This window comes from Schistocerca cancellata, chromosome 7 (assembly GCF_023864275.1).
Source record: "Schistocerca cancellata isolate TAMUIC-IGC-003103 chromosome 7, iqSchCanc2.1, whole genome shotgun sequence".
NCBI lineage: Eukaryota > Metazoa > Arthropoda > Insecta > Orthoptera > Acrididae > Schistocerca > Schistocerca cancellata.
In genome coordinates this window covers 183682760-183704686 of record NC_064632.1, presented here as the reverse complement: position 1 = coordinate 183704686, position 21927 = coordinate 183682760, and the positions used below count along the sequence as shown (strand labels likewise).

Below are 21927 nucleotides of genomic sequence, written 5' to 3'. Positions count from 1 at the left end.
TTACTTATTTTGTGAGTGATTACTTACATCTTTCTTCACTTTCCACAAATCTATATCTACAGTGACAACAATAGTAACGCATTCGTAATCCAACCTACATTATCTATAGACATTCTGAAAATACTATTGTCAGATGTAAACTACTCATTTTTGGAACGTGTTTTCTTAATTATCCGTTGCATGTGATTTCTCCCTTATATAGCAACATTTCTGGAAGTGTTCCGAGATACGAGTATGTCTGATAATTGTGGTGTTGTGCTGACCAATCACTAAGTCAGACCTCACAGACTTCTGACCAGGTAAAACTGCCAGTGCTTCCTTGGTTGATGCATCTATGACAATATCCAAAAAAAATTGGACACAAATGAAGATGATAGCCAAGCCTGCATGTGGCACAGTTGTTTATGAACATGAATGGCACCTGTGCAATGCCCTCAATGTGTTGCAAGTGTCAATCATGGTCAAAACAACATTCTGCATAGGTGTGACTGCACTATATCAGAGCTAACTGAATTTAGAAGTGAGCAAATTGTTGGCATTCATATGGTGTACACTTCTGTAAGCAATGTAGCTGAAGAGTTTGGTGTTTCAGGAGGCACTGTATCGGAGATTTATACTGCATAAAGGCAAAGCAGAGAAATGTCATCTGCTTAGTCACAACACAGATGAAAATGTGTGTTGAGTTATAGTGACAACAGTTATTGAAGATGATTGTGATGAAAATTAAGAGGATGACAGCTGCAGTAGTCACTGTAGAACTGAATGTTACACTCACGAATCCTGTCAGCATGAAAACAACATGAAGGGAGCTACATAATCTGGGGATTCAGGATGAGCTGGAATTCCAAAACAACACATCAGTAATGCTGATGCCTGTAACAGGAAAATGTAATGTCAAAGGCATTGAACATGGGCTATGGAGCAATGGAAGAAAGTCATTTGGTAGTATGAGTCTGGTTTTACATTGTCTCCAACTTCTGGCCAAGTTTGTGTCTAGTGTATGGTGCCCAAGCCTACGATGCAGACTGCTTGCTGCCAAGAGTGAAATTTGATGGGGGTTTAGTGATGATTTGGGCACTCATGTCATGGTATTCCATGGGTACCTTGGTAACTGTGCAAGGCTGCATTGCTGCCAAGAATTATGTGACCATGTTGGCTGATCATATACATCCGGTGTGGTATAATGTTTGTTCTTCAAAGGTGATTCTATGTTTCAAGACAACAGGGCCCATCTTAACACAGCTTGCATTGTCCAGGACTCATTTTGTGAGCACGAGGATGAATTTTTGCATCTCCCCTGGCCACCACAGTCATCAGATCTCAATATTATTGAGCCTTTGTCATCTACTTTTGGAGAGAATAGTGCTCGATCTTTATCCACATCCAGAATCTTTCCTGAACTTGCCACTATTTTGCAGGAAGAATGATATTAAATTCCTTTGAAAACCATACAGGGCCTGTACGTATCCATTCTGTGATGACTGGATGCTGGTTATAATGTCAACAGTTTTCCTACACCATATTAGGCATGGTGATGCATCGTGTTTTTAATATTTCCACATTTTTGTCCAGCCCCTGTACTTTCACTTTCTTGACTATCAGCTCAATTTTAATACCTTAGTCTTAAAGCACCAGGGCCTCCTCTTCTACTGTGATACCTGATTTGTCAGAGGGGGTGATCAGCCACTTCAGTCTCCATCATTCTGGGAGTGTCTGTGCCTTCTAAGCACTGTCTCATATCATGGAGTATTGTTGCCATACACTTCCACCAATTCAGTATGAACTACTGCTTCTGTAGCATAAGAAGTACACAAACTAGACTCCTGGTGAATGAAAATGTATGATGTGGTCTGACAAGTGTACTTCTTACACTCTTTAGTACTGCAGGATTTGTCTAACTATTGAGAATACTAGAAAAAGTCTAAAATGAAGGTTGTTTTGTTGCAACCTTGAAGTATGGTGGACATTATTTAATGATTTGAGCAGTCATATTATTGTGTTTTTGGATCCTATTAGCATTATGGATGAAAACACTAGATGAAAACACTGTTGCAAAACATGCCAAAGTATCAGATGGTAAGCTGTTTAACTCTGTAAGCACAGACTGGCCAAAAAATAATTTTGTCAAACAATTTCTTGTCATAGTTAGACATAAGAGAAGATTTGTAACAGGAGCAGGTTGCAAGCAAGAGAAAAGGGCCTGCTTTCATGTGAGGCAAATCTAAAATGCTATAACAGCTGAAAGTGTGAACATATTCTGGACAAGAGTCACTCTAACTGTTAAAAATCTCCAGGGAAAAGACAGAAGCACCACTGCGAGCTACTTTTGTAAAGCTTACTAATGACAAACTATGACTAGCACTAATCTACTCACACAGACAATCACAGGAATTACTTCTAGATCTCGCGTTCAATTTCTGGCACTGACAGAGTGCACTCAACACCCTAATGTCAACTGAGAATCTGCTTGAGTGAGAAGTAGTGGCCCAAGGTCTACAAAGCTGACAATGAACAGGAGAGCATTGTGCTGGCCCCACACCCTCTGTACCACATCTGAATGATGACATTCTTAGAGGAAAGCATGGTGACTGGTCAGCACTGAATGGTCCATCAGGGGCAGAACATGGATCTGCTAAATGTATAAGCACACAATACAAATTATTTGTCGCCCTCTTAAAGAAACAGACTGGTTGCTGTGGAGTGTTGTAGATGGTATAAAACTGGTACCAATAGGTCATGCAACCATCCACCAAGGACATAACACAGAGCAGTGAAGTGGTATGTATGTCCTAGTCAGTTGTATGAAATCAGCACTATGAAAGAAGCCAATGTAGAGACATGGCAGAGATGCAGAATGGGGCATCATACATGGACATGCTATGTCCACACTGCAACCGTGGTTACTGGACTTGTTGGCGTATCAGTGTGTTTACAAGGAATGATGTATCACCACAGCCATGTAACACAGAACAAGAACAGTGGTCATAAAAAATCCCAACAGATAGGAACCAGACAAGAAAGTCACACTTGTCACAGTATCATAATCACATGGTCCTTCACCTATGGACGAATACTTTCAGCCAATAATTTCAGCACCTAATGTTGCTCCACTAATAACACAAGCATAGAGATGTCAGGTGATATCCTTGGAGACAGTCAGAATGCTTGCAATGACTTATTGATGCAGCATTGTGCCATCAGTGGTGCGTGCCTGTGCTGCCAGACAGTCAAACAAATGGGTACTGGTGCATTATTTATACACACCACGCAGGTCAGCAGGCAGGTTTGAGAAAGTGACTGTATCCACAATGCCCCCATGCTGCTGCACCCCCAGTATTCGCTGGACAGCCACTGTTATGTCCAGCCCGCCACTCACAGGCTGAGGTCCAGAATTTAGGTCACCGTGCCTCTCCACCCACACACCACAGTCTTTGTCTGCACACTACTGGCTGTGCTAAGCACAGTCAACCCAGCCTGCAAGAATGCTGTGCTAGCCTCAGCTGACTGCTGCTGCCAGGCAGCAACTTGTCAGTACACTGGCTCCCAGCAGCATACATAACCTTCAGGGACATCTGCCACCACTATACCAATATGAAGACACTTAGGTTAACTCTAATGGATGAGTGCGAGCATCTGTATCTGGTATAGGTTTTCAGAACAAGAGAGAGTTTCCATGAATGCTGTCTGTCTTGCTGCCACTACCTTCTCTTCCGGCAGATTCCTGTGGTCCCCATCACCCCATCGAACTCACAATGTTCAAGTGGGACAGCTAATCTCCACCATAACAAATTAGAAAAATTGCTCCTCCACTACCTGTCATGCAGATCAACATACCATACACCTCTACAACTGGTGTCAGAAACTGGATTAGCAGAGGTGCTACCATAATCGTTAATGCCATCATAGCAGCATATGTGTTCTGTAACTGCTTAAGGATTCCTTGGGATCTATTGTTCATAGGTATGTCTCTGTCTTCTTCCCTCTGTCCTTTCGATATATTGTAGTTACATTGAGAACAGATGTGGCTCTGGTACCAGGGAAGAGTCCAGGGGACAAATCTATGAAACCAATTATATGCTCTATTGTAAAATACTAGGTCATGTGCCTCATGCCAATGGCCTCGCCACAGTGGTAACACTGGTCCCCATCAGATCACCGAAGTTAATTGCTGTCAGGCTGGGCTAGCACTTGGATGGGTGACCATCCAGTATGCTGAGCACTGTTGGCAAGCAGGGTGCACTCAGCCCTTGTGAGGCAAACTGAGGAACTACTTGATTGAGAAGTAGCGGCTCTGGTCTCGTAAACTGACATACGGTCGGGAGAGTGGTGTGCTGACCACATGCCCCTCCATATTTGCATCTGGTAATACCTGGAGGCTGAGGATGACTCAACAGCCAGTCGGTACCATTGGGCCTTTATGGCCTGTTCGAGCAGAGAGTAGTTTTTTTTTTAGGTCATGTGGCTCATTTAACGATGTTATATTTGCTGACAGAGAAGGCAGTGTGCCAGACAGTGTAGGGAAAGTGCATGACTAAAACATAGCAAACCATGGGTATCAGTGAAATATAAGTATGTGTAAATTGCAGACAAGTGTAGGCATAATTTAGCAACATTACTGTTATCAAGTAAGTTATCAATTTCAGAGTCCTACACCGATATACACTAGTAGATATCTGGTATGACAATGGACCTGAGTGGTATGTGGAGCTTTTCTCTTCCTTTCTGTTTCTGCGCCACACTCCTTCTGCTTTTATCAGTGATTATTATCCTAAAAAAAATAATACTGCAATTACTGAAAATTACAGCCACGAATGAAATGAAAAAACCTAAATGTTGGGTCAAGGCTAATGCCTTTAGTTGCCATCAGATATTTGTATTGCTGAAAGGTTCATCCCATTTAATAAAATGAGGGCTGATAAATTACCATAAAACCCACTGTATAACAAGAAAACAAAAGTATTTATTATATATTCACACAAAAAGAATCAAAAGTATCATTTTACGTGTGAAGTAACATCAGTACATGATTCACTATTCCAGTGTTGAATTGTTTTTAAAAAAAATTAAGTTATCAATAGAAATACACTAGAAATGACCAACTGGATAGTACAAGCAACATATAACGTCTCTGAGAGGAAATTTTCTGTAAATCTACAGGCTTTCATGGTCATCTCACAGGTTGCTAGGCCATGTCACATTTCTTCTATACAATAGATGTTTCAAGCCGTCTGCTTAGATCTTCTTCAGGATCTTGTGGGTGTCCACAGTTGACTGAACACTCAAAGCTGTGGAAACCACAAGATCCTGAAAAAGATCCCAGCGAAGGTGTCAAAAGTGAATCATACACAAAAAAATGATGTGGCCTAGCAGTTTACAAGATTTTCCCTTCAGAAAATGATCTTTTCTGTGTTTTTAACTTTAAAGACAAGGATCAGTATTTTAGCAATGAAATTAAAATGTTTTCATTTTTGAGTTGGGTGAAAGCAACAAAAATGTTTGCAAAAGGAAAGGGTTCTACGATGCAATTGCAGCTATAATGTTGTTTCTCATGTTGAAAGTGATATGTAACAGCTGACTCTGCAGATCTCCACATCTTGATACGAACATTAAGGTGATGTTTTACATGCACATCCAACCTGATCACACATGCTGTTAGTTAAAGATAGTTGAAGGAAATGTAACTGAAGTATACAGAATGGTAGGAGAGGAGGACTGTTGCATGGAAAACAAAACATGGAGAAATACAGTAATCACCTCAGGGCCTGATAGGCATCAAGCTTCAAAATTAATAAAGAATGTGAATCCCCTGAGAGCTTAGCACATAACTATAATTAGGTGTGACAGTGGTGTTGAAAAGTGTATCCCAACACCCATCTCTGGATACACTGGATACACCTGTTGACCCATCTACCACCCCTTGCCTAAAATGGCTTGATGCCTCTATGTCAAATTTACTTTTCTTTTTATTTGTTTTCCCAAAATATTTAATTTTTATTTTGTTTATGCCATACAATCTAAATTTAAATGAACAACTGAATTATTCTCTTCTTCTCTAATCAGTAGTTTTCTCTCTTATTGCAAATATTAAGTTATGATTACATAATTATATCAAAAGTAAACTGAACAACTGAAGTTGTTCTTATTAGTTCTAAAGTGTCCTCAAAATTCATTTGTATATTTCTCCCAGTAGTTCAGCTGTAGCTGGGTACTACAAGTAGATTTAAATAATTTCTCACAAAAAGATTGTTCACAGAAAATATTTTTAAAATAGGTGTATTAGCAGATTACTCAATCAGTCCTGAACCTGAATTAAATCACTAATAATGACGTAATTCTATCTGAGGCAGCAAAGGACTTGGAAGAGCAGTTGAACGGAATGGACAGTGTCTTGAAAGGAGGATATAAGATTAACATCAACAAAAGCAAAACGAGGATAATGGAATGTGGTCGAATTAAGTCAGGTGATGCTGAGGGAACTAAATTAGGAAATGAGACACTTAAAGTAGTAAAGGAGTTTTGCTATTTGGGGAGCAAAACAAATGATGATGGTCGAAGTAGAGAGGATATAAAATGTAGACTGGCAATGGCAAGGAAAGCATTTCTGAAGAAGAGAAATTTGTTAACATCGAGTATAGATTTAAGTGTCAGGAAGTCGTTTCTGAAAGTATTTGTATGGAGTGTAGCCATGTATGAAAGTGAAACATGGACAATAAATAGTTTGGACAAGAAGAGAATAGAAGCTTTTGAAATGTGGTGCTACAGAAGAATGCTGAAGATTAGATGGGTAGATCACATAACTAATGATGAAGTATTGGATAGAATTGGGGAGAAGAGGAGTATGTGGCACAACTTGACAAAAAGAAGGGATCGGTTGGTAGGACATGTTCTGAGACATCGAGGGATCACCAATTTAGTGTTGGAGGGCAGCGTGGAGGGTAAAAATCGTAGAGGGAGACCAAGAGATGAATACACTAAGCAGATTCAGAAGGATGTAGGCTGCAGTAGGTACTGGGAGATGAAGAAGCTTGCACAGGATAGGGTAGCATGGAGAGCTGCATCAAACCAGTCTCAGGACTGAAGACCACAACAACAACAACATGTTCCTCCAATGTCGAGAAAGTGGAACCTGAGATAGCTGCTTCATCTAATGCTTTACTTACATTTTTGAACAGTAACATTTCCTAAACTGTAAAATTTGAAAGAAAATAGTGTTTTGTTAGAAACATTAAAGTTTTAAAATAGGGTTTATTAATCCTAGAACAGACACTCGTAAATGGGATCAAAATTTTCATTGCATATGTTCTTACAGACTTTAACCACTGGCTATGTCTGTAAATAAAATATTTCTATAAAGAATTTCTGTATCATGGCAATTAACTAAATATCAGTTCTACTACAAACAACAGGAATCAGAAAAATACTGATCATAAAAGAATTTTGAGTATTAGGTAAAATACACTCCTGGAAATGGAAAAAAGAACACATTGACACCGGTGTGTCAGACCCACCATACTTGCTCCGGACACTGCGAGAGGGCTGTACAAGCAATGATCACACGCACGGCACAGCGGACACACCAGGAACTGCGGTGTTGGCCGTCGAATGGCACTAGCTGTGCAGCATTTGTGCACCGCCGCCGTCAGTGTCAGCCAGTTTGCCGTGGCATACGGAGCTCCATCGCAGTCTTTAACACTGGTAGCATGCCGCGACAGCGTGGACATGAACCGTATGTGCAGTTGACGGACTTTGAGCGAGGGCGTATAGTGGGCATACGGGAGGCCGGGTGGACGTACCGCCGAATTGCTCAACACATGGGGCGTGAGGTCTCCACAGTACATCGATGTTGTCGCCAGTGGTCGGCGGAAGGTGCACGTGCCCATCGACCTGGGACCGGACCGCAGCGACGCACGGATGCACGCCAAGACCGTAGGATCCTACGCAGTGCCGTAGGAGACCGCACCGCCACTTCCCAGCAAATTAGGGACACTGTTGCTCCTGGGGCATCGGCGAGGACCATTCGCAACCGTCTCCATGAAGCTGGGCTACGGTCCCGCACACCGTTAGGCCGTCTTCCGCTCACGCTCCAACATCGTGCAGCCCGCCTCCAGTGGTGTCGCGACAGGCGTGAATGGAGGGACGAATGGAGACGTGTCGTCTTCAGCGATGAGAGTCGCTTCTGCCTTGGTGCCAATGATGGTCGTATGCGTGTTTGGCGCCGTGCAGGTGAGCGCCACAATCAGGACTGCATACGACCGAGGCACACAGGGCCAACACCCGGCATCATGGTGTGGGGAGCGATCTCCTACACTGACCGTACACCACTGGTGATCGTCGAGGGGACACTGAATAGTGCACGGTACATCCAAACCGTCATCGAACCCATCGTTCTACCATTCCTAGACCGGCAAGGGAACTTGCTGTTCCAACAGGACAATGCACGTCCGCATGTATCCCGTGCCACCCAACGTGCTCTAGAAGGTGTAAGTCAACTACCCTGGCCAGCAAGATCTCCGGATCTGTCCCCCATTGAGCATGTTTGGGACTGGATGAAGCGTCGTCTCACGCGGTCTGCACGTCCAGCACGAACGCTGGTCCAACTGAGGCGCCAGGTGGAAATGGCATGGCAAGCCGTTCCACAGGACTACATCCAGCATCTCTACGATCGTCTCCATGGGAGAATAGCAGCCTGCATTGCTGCGAAAGGTGGATATACACTGTACTAGTGCCGACATTGTGCATGCTCTGTTGCCTGTGTCTATGTGCCTGTGGTTCTGTCAGTGTGATCATGTGATGTATCTGACCCCAGGAATGTGTCAATAAAGTTTCCCCTTCCTGGGACAATGAATTCACGGTGTTCTTATTTCAATTTCCAGGAGTGTAGTATTTATGGTAGCAGGTCAAGTGAATGCGTTCCATATTCCTGTGTTACACTGTTAGGAATCTGCCACATGAAATGATGCAGCTAGGATGTGTATTTGATTAGAAAATTGAGTCAGTCATGTGCTGGGGTAACACAAACTTCCTACGGCAGTCGATGATATAGACTTCTTGTTACAACAAATATCAAAATTAACATTTTAATTACTGTTGTATTTTGATGTGTACCTATCTTCATCTTCTCTCTCTCTCTTTTTACTTTCAAGCAAGGGCCAATTGCTCAGTTTCTAATACAGAAGATCCAAGCAAAGACTGGAATAAAATTTATGAATGCTGCTCAGTACATTAATTCTTTCAGACTTGGAATTTTTCCGGAGGAAGAAAAGTTTTTCTTCATGTGGTTATGCTCTTAGGTGATTTTTAATGATTTGAGATGCAAGGTTCATTCAAAAATATGTACCCATTTTCAAAAGATACTTTGTACATTTGGCTTCATTTTATGGACTAAAATAACTGATTACAAAATATTCTCTATTGTAAAAATAATAAAATGATCATTCAATAATTACCATGCAGAATAGCAATAACAATATTCAATAAGAGAGTGGAATAAAGTGAACCAACGACATCTGTGTTTTCTGGTGGTTAAGAACTGCTGTGCACTGCTACACTGACTTGCTGGTATTTACATAGGTGACGCCCAATAGTTGGCAGCACTTGTGCATCATGAAAAGATTGAACATTCTAAAATATGTACCGCATGTTTCCACTGGGAAAAAAAATACTTCTGTTACAGCTAAGACACAGTAAAAATTAATGTACACAAATATAGCTACAGGGTCTGAAAAGGTTAACTAATTTTGAGTGCCTGGGCATGAGATATGGGTTAGTGCCTTCATTTGAGAAGTTTAATGTGCATGGCAAACAACATCCTTTCCCAAGTAATGAAGCTATTCTAGGACTGCTCAAGGCACAAAGCTTCTTAGTTAGGCTTTCCTTCGAGTATTATAGTTATTTTTGCAACCCATACCAATCATTTCCAATTTGAGATGTTGATACACAATGCAGAATAAGTATAAAATTTATCCAGAGAAATTTTTAACATTATAGTAGCATAACGGCCACAACAAAGACCCAAATCAAAACTTATTAGAAATCTGAAGGACAATTTATAGATTAGGTGCCATATATTATGCTCTTGTAGGTTTCTGTGCATTGTCTGGTATTATACATAAGTTATATTTTGAATAACAGAGGAGAAGATAGTAGGAGTGGATCTAGAGTTTGGGTATGGAGGAGGGGATATATTTTATTACTATGCCCCCCCCCTCCCTCCCACACTCAAAATATAATTGGCCATAACCATCACTTTTAATGAACCACAGATTTTAACAATAATGACAATATAAAGATCCCTTAATCGGGCAGGTAGGTTAGAAAATTTAAAAAGGGAAATGGATAGGTTCAAGTTAGATATAGTGGGAATTAGTGAAGTTCAGTGGCAAGATGAACAAGAATACAGGGTTATAAATACAAAATCAAATAGGGGTAATGCAGGAGTAGGTTTAATACTGAATAAAAAAGTTGGAATGCGGGTAAGCTACTACAAACAGCATAGTGAACGCATTATTGTGGCCAAGATAGATACGAAGCCCATGCCTACTACAGTAGTACAAGTTTATATGCCAACTAGCTCTGCAAATTATGAAGAGATTGATGAAATGTATGATGAGATAAAAGAAATTATTCAGATAGTGAAGGGAGATAAAAATTTAATAGTCATGGGTGATTGGAATTCGATAGTAGGAAAAGGAAGAGAAGGAAACGAATGGGGTTAAGGAATGAAAGAGGAAGCTGCCTTGTAGAATTTTGCACAGAGCATAACTAAATCATAGCTGACACTTGGTTCAAGAATCATAAAAGAAGGTTGTATACATGGAAGAAGCCTGGAGATACTGGAAGGTGTCAGATAGATTATATAATGGTAAGACAGAGATTTAGGAACCAGGTTTTAAATTTTAAGACATTTCCAGGGGCAGATGTGGACTCTGACCACAATCTATTGGTTATGAACTGTAGATTGAAACTGAAGAAACTGAAAAAAGGTGGGAATTTAAGGGAGATGGAATCTGGATAAACTGAAAGACCCGGAGGTTGTAGAGAGTTTCAGGGAGAGCATAAGGGAACAATTAACAAGAATGGGGAAAAGAAATACAGTAGAAGAAGAATGGGTAGCTTTGAGAGATGAAATAGTGAAAGCAGCAGAGGATCAAGTAGGTAAAAAGACGAAGCCTAATAGAAAACCTTGGGTAACAGAATAGATACTGAATTTAATTGATTAAAGAAGAAAATACAAAACTGCAATAAATGAGGCAGGCAAAAAGGAATACAAATGTCTCAAAAATGAGATCGACAGGAAGTGCGAAATGGCTAAGCAGGGTTGGCTAGAGGACAAATGTAAGGATGTAGAAGTATGTGTCACTAGGGGTAAGATAGATACTGCCTACAGGAAAATTAAAGAGACCTTTGGAGAAAAAAGAATCACTTGCATGAACATCAAGAGCTCAGATGGAAACCCAGTTCTAAGCAAAGAAGGGAAAGGAGAAAGGTGGAAGGAGTATATAGAGGGTCTATACAAGGGCTATGTTCTCGACGACAATATTACGGAAATTGAAGAGGAGGTAGAAGAAGATGAAATGGGAGATATGATACTGCGTGAAGAGTTTGACAGAGCACTGAAAGACCTAAGTCAAAACAAGGCCCTGGGAGTACACAACATTCCATTAGAACTACTGATAGCCTTGGGAGAGCCAGTCCTGACAAAACTCTACCACCTGGTGAGCAAGATGTATGAGACAGGCGAAATACCCTTAGGCTGCAAAAAGAATATAATAGCTCCAATCCCAAAGAAAGCAGGTGCTGACAGATGTGAAAATTACCGAACTATCAGTTTAATAAACCACGGCTGCAAAACACTAACACAAATTCTTTACAGACGAATGGAGAAACTGGTAGAAGCTGACCTCGGGGAAGATCAGTTTGGATTCCATAGAAATGTTGGAACATGTGAGGCAATACTGACCCTACAACTTATCTTAGAGAAAAGATTAAGGAAAGGCAAGCCTATGTTTCTAGCATTTGTAGACTTAGAGAAAGCATTTGACAATGTTGATTGGAATACTCTCCTTCAAATTCTGAAGGTGGCAAGGGTAAAATACAGGGAACGAAAGGCAATTTACAATTTGTACGGAAACCAGATGGCAGTTATAAGAGTCGAGGGGCATGAAAGGGAAGCAGTGGTTGGGAAGGGAGTGAGACAGGATTGTAGCCTATCCCCAATGTTATTCAATCTGTATATTGAGCATGCAGTAAATGAAACAAAAGAAAAATTCCGAGTAGGAATTAAAATCCATGGAGAAGATATAAAAACTTTGAAGTTCGCCAATGACATTGTAATTCTGTCAGAGACAGCAAAGAACCTGGATGAGCAGTTGAATGGAATGGACAGTGTCTTGAAAGGGGGATAAAGATGAACATCAACAAAAGCAAAACGAGAATAATGGAATGTAGTCGAATTAAATCGGGTGATGCTGTGGGAATTAGATTAGGAAATGAGACGCTTAAAATAGTAAATGAGTTTTGCTATTTGGGGAGCAAAATAACTCATGATGGTTGAAGTAGAGAGGATATAAAATGTAGACTGGCAATGGCAAGGAAAGCATTTCTGAAGAAGAGAAATTTGTTAACATTGAGTATAGATTTAAGTGTCAGGAAGTCTTTTCTGAAAGTGTTTGTATGGAGTGTAGCATTGTGTGGAAATGAAACATGGACGATAAATAGTTTAAACTAGAAGAGAATAGAAGCTTTTGAAATGTGGTGCTACAGAAGAATGCTGAAGATTAGATGGGTAGATCACATAACTAATGAGGAGGTATTGAACAGAATTGGGGAGAAGAGAAATTTGTGGCACAACTTGACTAGAAGAAGGGATCAGTTGGTAGGACATGTTCTGAGGCATCAAGGGATCACCAGTTTAGTATTGGAGGGCAGCGTGGAGGGTAAAAATCGTAGAGGGAGACCAAGAGATGAATACAGTAAGCAGATTCAGAAGGATGTAGGTTGCTGTAGGTACTGGGAGATGAAGAAGCTGCACAGGATAGAGTAGCATGGAGAGCTGCATCAAACTAGTCTCTGGACTGAAGACCACAACAACAACAACAACAACAACAATATTGTTGTTGTTGTCATTATCATCATTTTTAAAAAAATATGTAATTTGTTTCGATCAGTGCTTAATACATTGCTTCAGCATAACTTCCAACGAAATGCAATTCAGATAAATACATCATCTAAAAAGCATTTGTCCAAAAATTTGATAAGTACCTTTAGAACTACGATAGTAACAAATTTTCACAACTTCATAATTTGTACAATGTAAAATCAAAGTGTATCAATATATTTCATTTACTTCTAAGGCTGTGAACAAAGATTATAGCAGTTGTCGCCAAACTTTTTTGTTCAAGAGCCAATACTGACATTGTAGGAAGGACCTCTGGGCCACATTTGAACCAATATTATTATTAATTGGTAATCTACATGCATTAGTATGTTATAAACCCCAATACTCTATACATGCTCAGTACACGATAATTTGGCTGCTGGCTCCAAACTACTGATCGTTAATAGTCAGCACCATCGAATCACTTCATGTTGACTGTTCTCTGTTTCAGATTACTGCCACCCTCAGTGACTCCAAATTTGTGACACTGATAATGCCTGACGAATAGTTGTCATGTTGTCGGTGTAGCACACTGACCATATTTGGTCAGAAACCCTCAGAGTAGGAAGTAGATTGTAGTAGTGCCAGCCACATGCAAGCATGGATGTTATACATTAAAAAATACAAGATAGCCATCACAACGTTGCAAGGCAAGCAGGCCTGGTGAGGTGTGAAAACAACAGCACCTAAGCAAAGAAGACAGAAGTCTTTCCACACTGGCAGCCATGGAAGTGTTTAGCACACATGCCACAAGGCATGACACAGCACAAGCAAGTGCATCCCAAAAGCGAATAAATACCTAGTCATTCTGTACTAGTATAGCAGCTCTACAAGACTGGAGCAGCATCCAGAATGGTGTTCCTGGACCATAGTTCAACTCAAGGACAGGGCAGTCCATCCTGAAACTACAGGAGTTCGAGTCACCATCACATTGGGCCATCACCGGCCCCAGATACCAGTTCGTCGAATGTGGGACAGTGGATCACAGCTGTTACATCATCAGGCTGCCAGTTGTTGAACAGTGCTGGGTGTGCAAATCATGTCATGCACTCACAGTTGTAGCTAGTAGGCCACCAGGACCACACTTGAACAACACTGCGCTATGTCAGCTATACTGGATGACACACACACACACACACACACACACACACACACACACACAAGCCAACTGGATGGCTCAGCTAAGCCACTGCTGCCTGTATAGAACCACAGCAGGGAGCCACAGTAAAGATATTTGGGAACTTCTGGCTGGTTGTCTGGTGTAACATGGCAGCCCCCTGCACCCTCTCAGCTCTAGGTCATCTGTTGATGGGATGATTAATTGAGCAATAACAGTAATTGTACTCATGTTTAAATGATTATGCAATATGAGGCACAATCACAAGTGTTTCAAATGTAATTTTTCTTCTAATCATTGCATTGTATTACAACAGGCAACTTAATTTCATATTCCTTGCTGCAAGATGGACAACATCTAAAAATGACCATCTCTACAATGTGCATTCATGAATCCATGTTACTTCCACCTGAAACTTATGTGGCAGCAGTTGATTGGTGCGAGGCCCAAAGCCCAAGAGTCATCAACACTGGAAGACAAACAAGAAAGCATTACTTCTATCAGATCCTCACAATTACAAATCCACCTGCCCCTGTACCCAGCTTGACCCCTGTGGTGAACGGCCAACTTTCGCACACCTGCTATAATTTCTCCAGTATGTTTTTGATTCAAACAAGGAATCAGATATAATCAACAGTTACAAACGGCAAGCATTAATTCTTTACTAGTTTCAGATTTGCATCAACTATCCTTCTTCAAAAGCCTTTGAATATTAACACCTGTTACAAGTGGAAATGTATAATCAAACCTAGTAAATAATAAATACTTACCATTTGAAACTGTTGGCTGTACTTGAGTCATATGTTGAACAAAATTATTGTGCCATTTCTGACAATGATTACCCATTTTCATGATTCCAGAATGAAATTTTCACTCTGTAGGAGAGTGTCTTTGAAGTTTGGAAGGTAGGATACAAGGTACTGGTGGAAGTAAAGCTGTGAGGATAAGTTGTGAGTTGTGCTTGGGTAGCTCAATTGGTAGAGCACTTGCCTGCGAAAGGCAAAGGCCATGAGTTCGATTCTTGGTCCGACATACAGTTTTAATCTGCCAGGAAAGTTTCATTTTTATGATCTTAAAATCCTGCAACAAAGGGGTAAGAATTTTAAATTGCCTTGTGCCAGTTTGACAACAACTGTATTTTGAGGGTTACATTCAAAGGAGTTCAGTGTTAATGAATGCCTTTTGACAACAATTAGATTTTTAGTGTTGTGTAGATTCTAAACTATTTTCAGAAGTTAATGTGAAAATAATATTATGCTCTCTGTAAGTATTTTTGTTTATTACTGAGCAGGAAAACTACACTCTTAAGAAGCTTTTAAGTTAGTTGACTTTTTAGATACAGCTGTTAGTTGCTAGATGCACATTATTGTAAAATATGAATGAGAACTGTACGCCACATGAATACTTAATTTGGGCTGTCTGTGGGCCATGGACAGCAGTTAGATTATGACTGATCTTTAGACTACGGCTACGTGAGCTTATAAATTGGGGGGTGTTGGGGGGGGGGGGGGGGGGGAATGCTATATTTTCTGTCATTTCAACCAGCATTTTAGAAAAGTCATTCATCCCGTTAATTTTTCTTATAGAAACATCATTCCCTTTTTGTCTTTGGTCTTTGCTGTATAGGAGATCTACAAAAAGGGAGCAGCAACCCCTCAGGCACCTTGAGCATGCACACAGTCTACATGTCCACTGCATGTCTCAGCATTGCGAGCTCTCCGTGTCACAGTCACAACCGGACGTAAGGCAGCAGTACCACTGCTGGTAGAGGCAACCACTTCTTGTCACAACATGTAACAAGAAAATAGTATCATGAGTATTCCAATGCCAACAACTATAAACGCCAGTGCATGGAATACATGAGCCTGTTCCTCCAGCTTCGAGAGCCTCTCTTGGCCTCTGAGTGGGTGCCACACACCTCGTTATTTCAGGATACTCTTGAAGCTCTCCATAGCAACTGATGCTGCTGTTCTCAGCTTTCATTGTTGTTTCCTTTGTGCATTTGTAGACTGCGTTAATGATAGATTTTTCTGCGCCTGTGTTGGACCTAATCATGACAGAATTCTCACAACTTTTCCCTGCAAGTATATTTTCCTGTGATGATCCTGACTTTTAGATAGCAGCATTGTCAAGCCTCAGTACCAGTACCACGTGAAATGGTATATTTTTGAACTTTTTGTTCTTACTGTAAACATACTTTTGTTGTCAATTAACTTGTTGAGACTTATCACTGTTTCCCCTATGAGGGACACTTCAGTCTTGCATTCTCTCAACTTCTTGTGGTTTGATGCTTCCACTGGTTGACTCTCACACCATGACAGAACTGTTGTTGGCAGTAGGTGTAGTCAGTTTTGAATAAGCACCTTTTCCTTGCTGAAATGTTTTCAGCAACCAGTCAATAATCCACATGGAATTAACTGAAAAGTATGCTGTGTTAAATGAATCTTATCAATTTTTTGCCATTTGTGAGGCACTTGGTTCTTATGGGACTATATTCTCTGAAAGTTAGCTGAAAATTTTGGGATTTAATGTATGTAAAATGCATGTAAAATACAAACACTTTTAATAAAATGTTGCTTTGGACAAGGGGATGCACATGACACCTTCCTGTGCCCCCCTCCTCGCCCCTCTTTGATCAGGGTCTGGAAGCCAGAGGCTAGACAGTTCCGAACAATTAACATGCCATACTGCAGAACAGATTCTCCTTCCTACTTAAATGAGGAACACAGTGAAACCTCTCTATATACAGGGTAAATCACCTATAACCTATACTGCAAATAATGTGAAAATGAATAGTGCTACTCATATGCAGTTTTCACAGAATGGATTGGTAGTTAGGGGCTCATATTGTTAGCCAATAAACAGACTGTAATAAGATTTAGAAAGTATATTTTTGTGCAAACATAAAGTTTTTGAAATGGAACAATGCCTAGTGACATTAACAAAAGTAGGGTGAATTGGAATGTAAGTGGTGTTTGCTGTGGGATTCTAGTGCAAGTCATTTACAAGGTATTGGATTTTGAAATCTTTCCACACTGACACTTGTTTGTGCCATTTAACCTGCATAGTTGCTATGTATGATGTTTTATGTTTCCTTACAGTTTGCTTGTGTGCTCCTTGAGTGCATTGCAAATTGCTAGTCAGTAATGCAGAAAAAGCCAACATGCTCATGGCGTATGGAGAATGTAGGAAGAATGCAGTTTATTCTTATATGATGTATGTGGCAAGATATCCAAACAGGTGTCAACCATCTCAACAATTATTTATCAACCTCTTCAACCAGTTACGTGAAAGTGGTAGTGTAACACAATGTAACTGAGGGAAACAAGCGATGACAGAAGAGGGGGACATTAATGTTCTTCCTGCTGTTGCAGTGATCCACATGTTAGTCCTGTACAGCTGCACGAGGAAGTGGCATGTGTCAGACAAGTGTCCTACACATTCTCCATTCACATAAGTTCCATCCCTATCACATCTCTCTCCATCAAAAGCTTGATGGAAACAATTATAATAATTGTGTTAACTTCTGAACATGGGCTTTATGACAGGATACTACAGGTGTATCATGTATCTTTTTGAGCAATGAAGCCACATTTACCAGTCATGGCCTGGTAAACCATCTAAACATGCACTATTGGTCTGTTAACAATCCCCATTGTGGAACGTCAGCACCAATGGAGTGTAAACACGTGAGTGGGATAGTGAACCACCAGCTCATAGGCCCATTTTTCATAGATGGAACACTGAACGTGCACAAGTATTACAGCCTCCTAACAGACCATCTTCCGTGGGTGCTAGAAGATGTTCCACTGCAGACTGTTGAGCCCACAGTGCACAAAGTGCAACAGCATATCTTCTTAAACTGTTTTTAAATATTGGACTGGACACAGAGAATCTATACCTTGGCTGGCCATTCCTTGGATGTGAAGCCTGTACGATCTTTTCTGTGGGGCAAACTGAAAGATGCTGTCTACAAGGACACACTAACTACACGTGATGACATGCAACAACATATTACTGAAGCCTGACTGGACATCTCTGCTGAAATACTTGCACGTGTGCAGCACTCGTTCCGTACCAGACTGGAGGCGTGTATTGCTGCTAGCAGTGGTCATTTTGAACTCAATGTATGATGGTCAATTATCTCGTTGCTGGTCAGGAACAACGTAACCAGCACATGCACTTGTGTTATTCTTTTGTGTGTTCTACCACAGGTATTATACAAGTGTCAGTGTGGGAACTTTTCAAAATTTAATATCTCGTAAACAACTCGCTCTTGATTCCTGCAACAAACACCACTGACAGCTCAAATTGCCCTACTTTTTGTCTGTTAATGTGAATAGGCATAGTTCCATTTCAAAAAGTGTATGTTTGCACAAAAAATACACTCTCTAAGTATTATTACAATCTGTTAATTGACTGACAGCAGGAGCCCATGACTACCAATCCATTCTGTGAAAACCATACATCAATAGCACTTGCCATTTCCACAATGTGCAGGCTTATCTCAGGAACCACTGTGGGGATTTTGATCTGGTTTCCACTAACAGATACATTGATTCATGAGGAAGGTTTTCGTGTATAATTTATAATATTTCATGCAAATTGTCTAAATTATGATGAATTATAGTTGAAAACAATATCTGTGCTACCTAGCAAAAAGCTGTCATAGCTCGAGAGAGCATCAGTATCTTTAGACAGCAGAAACTGTAACAAAAATCACTTGCGGTGTGGATGTTCTGCACAGCATTATATTGAAGACAGAATGTTCTGAATGGTAAACAGTGAGGAGGGAAAGAGATTGGCTGATTCCTGGAAAGGCAAAGAAGACTGTGTCTGTTGTACATATTTTTAAACAACATTATTGAAGATAGAAAACTTAGGTGTGGGCAAGAAAATTCTGGTTGCACCATTTCTTGAAGAAAGATTCTTTTAGATTATTTTCGTTTGGCCTTTGAATAATATTTTTTGTAACATCATGTTTTACAGGATTTTCATATGTACACATTTCCTAATCATAATCACGTAATTTTAAAAAAATTACAAAAATAAATAAAAAGTTATAGCACTGTGGATCCTGTCGCCATGGAAGAATTTTTGGAAATAATTTGGTGCAACGCCTGAAGACAAATAGTTCATTTTTTATGATGGATAAAAGTGGCGGTACCAAGCAGGAGTAGCTCCGACCCCTTTTTTCGCCTATCATTCACCTCTCAGTAATATGCAGAAAAGCTTGACATCGGATTCCCTGATAAACTGTAGCTCCCCCTTCCCCAGTTGGATAGCTGATTATGGACTTGAAAGTCGCATTAACTCCCAAGTCACCCCGTTTACATGGACCCCCAAAACCGTATTTCGTAAATCGATTTCTCAATACCGCTTTTGGTCGGTAATGTATAAACACCTCAGAATCGATTTTGAAATCCGCTTCTAGTTGCCGGTTTCTAGCAAATCCACTTCAGACGTTAACTTGTAAACGTGACAGCGAAAAACAGTTTCCGAAATTCGGCTTTCGCCGTCCGGAAGAAGTGACGCATGTACCGGTAAACGTAGTGAGTGACGTCAATTTGATTGTAGTCGCTTCAGAACAACTGCATAGCGAAAAAACATGGTATAGGATGCATATTTACTTAGTTTAGAAAATTTAGCAGCAGCACAACAGACGACTCAGTTTCAAGCTTTCTGCTTTCCTTGAATCAAACACAGATGCCAGTACGATTCTCTTCATGGTGGGCATAAGATATTTTTTAGATACTTTCAAACTGTACGGAAGACTGGTAAACGAATCTCTATTGGCGAGAAAGAGATTCAGGCCTTTCAAACATCATAAACACATGGGCACTATCGTACTGAATGGGATTTAGAAATTGCTTGTGGATGAAGACACAAGGTTTCGATATACTTTTACAGATGGTTGTGGGACGGTGTTTCGAAATATGACGACGATTTCAGACTCTCGATTCCTGCTTCCCTCATTACCAGTCGTAATACGCATTCTTAATTCACTGCAATTTCTTCGAACAAAGGGCAATGAGTTACTCAACTTTGAAATATCGTAATATGTATGACAATAACGAAATGATAACCGCCTCATATCAGGCTGCGATATGAGACTTACAATTGGAAATAATCAAATATTTTATCAGTAATTTCTCTGCAGCCGTTTGAAAACATCTGCATAGCGAAAAACATCTGAATCCAAAAATTTGGTGTTTTATTTTTTATGCTTCAAGTAAAACATTTTTCGAAGAAACATTTTAGCAACTTTGCTTCGTTTGCATACAGTAGCCTATGCTTTTTCAGCAGCGCACCAGATGACTTATCTTTATGCTTTCACAGAATCGAACCTAGATGTGGATAGTGTTCACGATTCTCTGCATGGCAAGACACGAAGTCTGCCGTAAAGTGCCCACGACAAACAATTGTGGCAATGAGTCTCAACAATGCATCCCGGTGTGCACTAAGTTTCACAAGATGTGCGCTGTTAAAATGAGCTAAACATGTAGGCCCTGCGTGTTTTTTGTTATTTTTTCTTTCATTTGTGCCACCTCAGCTAGCCTACGATACCTACATACTGAATCTCTCAGACACAAATACACTCACGATTTGTATACGATATTTACAAACCCTTACTTACAGCACGATGTGCTCACGAGATGTCGCTTCAAAAAGCCAATTCAATATGGAAGACATGCCATGTCTGTAGACAACTTTCATGGTGCGTTCGCTGCTTACATTGCGTAAGTTTTATAAAGTGATGATATTCAGTTATTTAACGTACTTCTCTGAAATTTATTCGTGGCCCCCAAACAAAATACCCTACGCCAGACTGGCGGATCTTGTCGTTAGTCATTGATGTTCTTAAGCCTGTCACGAGATGCTACAGTAATCCAGAAGACAATCTATGTGAAGCGTTGGATTAAAAAAAATCATAATTGACTAATGAATATGTGTATACTTGGGTACAGCAATGCATGTTGCAGAATCATGGAACACTGTAATTTAATGTGATGGTTGTGATTGGTTAGCTACTAGAGATGGGCAAACTGAAACACGTAACTGTTTCGAAACAAATGAAACAGTACAATGTAATGTTTCGATACGCTGTTTCGAAACAGTGAAACAGTTTGTATTTTATAATTTATTAAACTTACACATTTTATCATCTTGAATGTCTACTGTATAAGTATGTCCATATAAACACAAATGAGGCGCGAGAGCGCTAATCATATCGCAGAAAGTATGAAACTATCACTTAGGCGTTTTGGCAGCTCCGTATTTCATGCAGCAAATGCGCTGCTTTCGTGTCGTGTCACTTTCATACTTTGTAATTGGCTGAGGACAGCCATAGCTGAAGACAGAAGAACCACCACGAACGGAACTGGAGGTGGGAGCAAACTGCAGAAACAACGGACATGCTGCTGGGATTCCCACATTCCGTTAGTATGGGTAATATACTCATCCTGCTAATTTCCATGCACACAAAGGGAATCATTGTGGATAATAGGCACAGTGACTTTAGACTCACAAATAATGCCAAATAATTCGAATAAATAACAAAATATAACAGGAAAAAATTTTGTCTTTCTAGGTGTTTCGAACCGTTACTATAAATGCACCATGCTTCCCATCCCTTCCTGTTCACCATTACACT

General features: G+C 40.4%; 1 protein-coding gene across 1 annotated transcript in view; it reads right to left on the bottom strand.

Moving 5' to 3' along the window:
- Nucleotides 1-21927, bottom strand: part of LOC126092395 (acetylcholine receptor subunit alpha-L1-like) — a 219912-nt gene that overhangs the window by 130096 nt on the left and 67889 nt on the right. The window lies entirely within an intron of this gene.